Source organism: Centrocercus urophasianus, unplaced genomic scaffold, assembly GCF_019232065.1.
Source record: "Centrocercus urophasianus isolate 14NV4802_14NV808 unplaced genomic scaffold, USGS_Curo_1.0 seq_32, whole genome shotgun sequence".
NCBI classification, from domain to species: Eukaryota; Metazoa; Chordata; class Aves; order Galliformes; family Phasianidae; genus Centrocercus; species Centrocercus urophasianus.
In genome coordinates, this window is record NW_024884889.1 from 2634880 (window position 1) to 2640891 (window position 6012).

The window sequence follows — 6012 nt, forward strand, 5'->3', positions numbered from 1 at the left end:
GATGTAAAATGAGAAAGTTAGAAACATGTCACTTATATTTAAAAAAAAAAAATGAAAAACCTCAGAATATATAATACATACGAAATCCCAAAACACTGAGTTCCTGAAAAATAATCAATAACATTTCTTTCTCAAAACCTTGTAAAACATACTATTTTGAAGAAAAATAGGTCAACTGCAGTGCTGTTACAAAATGTAAGAAATTGTGTGAGGTATCTTAATCATTTTTTTTCATAAAGTCAGTGGTGTCTTAATGCAAAAGAAATGTGCTGAAATGGTTGCTAGTCATTGCCTCCTGAGCTCCACTGGGCTCTTCATATGCAGCTCATAATTTTCTAGAGCAGAAGGGATAAAATCAAAACTGAAGCGAGTCACAAATCTTAATTGAATTCTTTAATGGTGTAATTTTCAACAATGATCATTCCAGGCTTTCAAAGTAATTTGAATATAGCTGAGTGTATGTAGGCACTTCAGCCATCTTTACATATATTTTTTGAGTATATTTGTAATGTTGGTGCAAGCATACCAAACAGGTGTGAGCGCATTCTTTTTTTCCTTATGTGTTATTGTTTGATTTCTGCATCATTCAGTAAGTGTGCCAAAGCTCATATTATGTTAATTCAGAATGTGCTGGTTTTTTTGTTCCCCTACTGGGTTATGTTAATGAAGAGGAAAACGTTAACCAACTATCATTGTAAGAGAAGGGAATATAAAAATCTTTCATAGAAATTTGAAATAATTTTGTTACCAACTGAATTCCAAGTATTGTATAACTGACTCAGATGTTTGTATTTACTTTCAAATGGGGACATGTGAGTATTGCTGAAAGAATTATCTCATAGAATGAGGTGTCTCCAGTCCACAGATAGTAATGTTTGATAACATTCTTCCAATCTTTCTGACTGGGTCTTTAGTGGTGACACTATATACTGAAACAAAACTTTTTCATCTTGTGAGAAAGGTTTCATGTCAGTACATAAAGGAGGCACAGAAAACTATATTTATTGGAACAGAAACAATTGCCATGCATGTTACTTTATTTCAGTTACTCCACTAAACTCTTATGAGTAAACAAAATGAGGAAAATCATGCTTAAGATGAAATTGATCAAGTCTTAAAATAGGTACCCAAAATCAGTCAGATGATCTGTACTCTGTGTTCTCTCTCTCTTCCATAATTTTATTCAAATTGCAACTCAAATTTGCTTTGGGACAGAAGATGGAGGAATCAGTAAAGAGTTCTTATAGCAAATTTTATCTTGACAAATACACAGAGATTTTTTGTTTGTTTAATTAATTACTCTATATGCACTTCATGTTTCAGATTTGTCATGTATCTCACTTTGTCCTATTCTGGTATATGCTTTTTAGCCTTTGAACATAAACATTGACTTGAACTTGCATGTTGGTCACAGCAAGTGATCACCATCTATTTATACAGATAGTTGCTACCATCTCCATGTATTTCCTGGGAGAGCAAAATCTCTTCCTTATTTCCTTACATAAAACAGAAAGGAGTTACTAAATCAGTTGGTATACAAACATGAAACAGGGCTCCCTGTGCCTGAGTTGCTGTGAGCTGCTCATGGCAGAAATGCAAGTTAAAGACCTATTTCATGTCTTTCAGCTTGCCACAGACCCCACCAATCATAGCTTGCTTAATTTATAACAAACCCAGCTAGGTTATTTTGATGTGATACTCGCTATTGGTATCAGTTTTCTCTTAAGAAACCAGCAGCATGTGAAGCAGGAATTTATTTGACCAGTTATGTTGGAAGATCAATAACCTAGTAGAAGTGCTGGTAGTTTACTGGGATCAGTTAAGTGAAGTAACATTTTCTTTTATAAATTAATATAGCTTTGATATGGAAGGATTCCAGTTGCAAATGTATCACAATCTATTTGAGACAAAAGAATCAGAACTTCCTATAGAATACATCAGTCCAAAAGCTAGACAAATTTTATCTGGTAAAAATTGGAAAGCAGCAAACTTCCCTATTTTTTTCCTACCTACATTCTATAGAATAATTTGATTGTTTGGTAACACATCATTCCTGACTTCCACGGTAACTACAAAGATACCCCTTAGAAGACAAAAGGTACACTACATCAGACATTAACATTTAAAATGCATGAAACAATATACAGGTGCATCCACTCTTTATTGGATCTTTTCAGACTTCACCTATTTGATTTAGATTAGAAAAATATATTAAAAAGAAAGTGAAATGCATAAATAGTTTAACTTAGCAAAGCTGAAATGAAATCATGACACATATGCGATTAAAATGGTATACCAAGAATAACACATGAGAAAAAAATAAGGAAAAGCATTATTCTACATGCTTTCATCATGTATATTGCCTCATATCTTTCTAGGATTATTCAGCACGCTCTCACCACTGCCCTCTTTGTATTTCTTTTTCTCCCCCTACTGCCTTACCTGTCTACACCTAGCCCCACTTCACTTTTCTCCTGACATACATATAGTAACTCCCTTGAGCTTTTTGCACAATGCTGTCACTGCAAAGGTTGCCATTAGAAACAGATTGAGCCCAATAATCAGACTGGACTACTAATGTCTACAAGTACCCTCTGCCTAACTAGCACTGGCAGGATGCTTTCCTTACAGTGATATATGTACAAGCTGTGACTTGCATTTCATTTTCAACCTTGGCAGGCCATAATAATCTGTTAATGAATGAAGACATCTTTAAGCACGTAGTTGTAAGCCAACAGCAGTTGGTAATCCTCCATATCCATTTTATTTCATTCCATTTACAATTCCACTTACAATCAAGCAACAAATAAACTACTGATGGTTGGCCAGCAATACCCATATGACCTTAGTGTTTGAAAACTGCAAAAAAGCAAAACACGCAATGCCAATGACAAGCGTACATTTTCAATATGCACACAAGTGGTACATTTGAAAGCCATTCTGAAAACAAATTTTAGCAAACTCAACCAAAACTTCTATTGTTAAATAAGGTATATACACACAAACAGACAAATGCTATTTGGAAATGGCTACTAAAAACAACACGTAGTATGAGACGTTTCTACAGTTCACTTTTTGACATAACATATAACAGAATCAGTTACAGAACACATAACAAACAATCACAATTTCAGTAAATCCCAGAGATGTATTTTTTCACTATGTTGTCACTAAACAGACAGTTCTACAGAAAACTTTGTTTATATAATTCTCAATAATAAAGTTGTTTCTTATTTAGCATTAAAGAGAGTAAATAGAGTAAATAAGGGATTTCTAAATTTCAGTACTCAGTCATGCTCTGCACATTATTCTTTTTCTTAGGTGTATACAGTTAGTACAGACAACAAAATTTATTCACTTACCTCCTTTTGCCTTGAAAGAGTTGAGTTGTCACCAGCCATTAAGAAGTCAGCTTTTTTTTTAATGACTAAAGTAAATAATTTCATATTATTACTACTGTTTCTCACCCTCTTGCCCAATTCGATTTCAATACCTTTGTTATAATGTCTGTACTATTTATCCTTTACAAAATAATTCAATCAAAAATAAATAGTATAGAAAATGCATGTTTTTTCCTCATTATGAACTCCTTTGAAAATTCTACAATGTGTGACCAAATAATTTTTTTAAGTGACATTGCAAAGATCAACTAATATTTATACTACAATATTTAGTTTAATCAGAATACTTGGAGTATCTAAAAAGCTATCAAGTTTTCCACATCATAACACATATGAAGAATTCTTTCAACACGGTCTGCTAACTAGCAATGAAAAAATTTCCTTGTGTCTTCAGACTCGATTGGAATAGCACCAAAATGGTCAAAAAAATTGAGTACCACAATTGAATTGTATCCCTGAATTTGGCAATAGATTTTAACCTCTGTTACAAAACAAAATGTGATGCTAAGTATTTTGAAAATATTTTCACCGTATCAGACCACTTGGAGGTTGGATAGGTCACAAAAAATCTGCAAATCTGAAATTTCGTATACAGTTTATCAGGTGTTTGTTGTGGCATAATACTGTATTTATTCTCTTCAAGATGACCAATTAAAAAAGTCAGTATGATCTACTGCTTGCTTGAACTGTCAGATGAAATAATTAAGTTCACAGTGAACCAAAGTCTACCAAATTTCTCACTAAATTACTGGATGCAGCTCTAGCTCTCATTGTAGTTCTACTAAACAACAATATTATAACTATAATTGACTGGTAAGCAATTACTGCTTACAAGCTAAAAACAAAGATAGCATATATCTCAAAATATTTTTAGCATTCATAGAGTAATCATAGAAAATGATTGCATTGTTCCTGATTTTCTAGCCTGAACTTATACATGTGAGTATATAATAATGCAAATTAACGTGGCTCATGTCTTATTAAATGCTTTCTTGAGATACCTTACTGGAATTGTGGTAGGATTTGGATGTCTGATGATTTGGAAGTTTGGAGCAAAAGCAGCAGAACAGATTGCTCCCTCACGCTGATACTGAGTTATGTAGGACAGATCCGTGCTACGTGGGGCACTGGGCTGAGCTTTGCCAGTTCCCCCTCTGACCACAGGATGTTAATACAGATTCCAGCGCTTCAGTGTTAGGTAAAATCACTTCACTGCTCCATTTCTCTGCTCCACTCACCAAGCTACTCCACTCCTAGCCAGCTGCAGCAGACATAAAAGCAACAGGACCTCTGAAATTTTATCCCCACAGCTCTTCAGGAGACCTTGTTACTGTCACACTTTGATGCACCATTTGAAGCACCCTGAGGTAGGGAAGAAATGGAAAAGTCACAGGCATGTACGCAGCAGCTAGGAGGATGATATGGATGCTGCAAGCTACTTGATCAAAATTTGCAAAAACAGGGGTAGTTAAGATGAAAAAAGCAGAAACTATAACTATGATTTATGCAAATCCACACTGAACTATGTTAAAAGATTATAATCTATTACTTTTAAAAGGAGCTGTTAGTATCTACATCACTCCTTTGCTTATAAGACAGAAAAATCTGCCAAAATTTCTTACCTGCTGTCCCATTTCTGCCATTCACAGTCTCATAGCAAGAATGATTTTTCCCCAACTTGTTTCTGTTACCAATTTTCTTTCAGATAAAAATACAATACATACAATCAGCAAAAATATGTCCGTTTCATTTCCCCATGCTTTCCTTCTTGACAGCAAAATTCGTAATTTTTCTGAAGGTATAATTTTTTTCCATTGATGAGTGAAGCTACTGTTTCATCCACTAAATAACTAACAGAAACATGGCCTGCTCGGGATAGAATTTCTGCTGAGTCCTCATAATGGAAAAGTTAGCCATAACTAGAAGCTAAGGCTTAATAAAGCTGCTTTTGTATCCAGCTGGAGAATATTCATTAGAAAAGGATGGAGTCGTAGAATTTTCAAGGCACTACAGATATAGCTGCTGATCTATTCCAAAATTTTTTTAGTAAAACAAATGAGACTTGGAGGTTGGACCAAGGATCTTTTACTAGATCCTAGAAAAAGAATCTAGATTTTTGCCTTAGAGAAACAGGAAAATCTAGACAATTCTGAGATGTAATACAATTATTACACTTGTGAGAAGATGCATTCTATTGTATCCAATGACCTTCAAAGTTCTGAACCAGATTGCTGGGCTTCCTCAGAAGGTGGTGATGAAGAGACTAAAGGAGAAAGAGAGAGGTGGGGTGAAGAGAGAAAACTCATTAGACTGTAATTATAATTAATTACAGTCACTACGAATTACAGTAACAGTGAGAGTTTGGCAAACGTATGTGTTTAAGTGGGATTTATACAAAGGAAACATAAGTACTTTTTAAAATTTCTGGTGCATAGCTGCATAAACGCATTTTTGTTATATATATATATATATATATATGTATATACACACATATATAAAGTTTAGAATTTGTTACTATATTCTTTTGCAACTTAGAGATAAAAAGCTGTCCATCAAAGGGCTTGATGACACAGACATATCATCTACCAGCTGAGCGTGTTGTTAATAAACA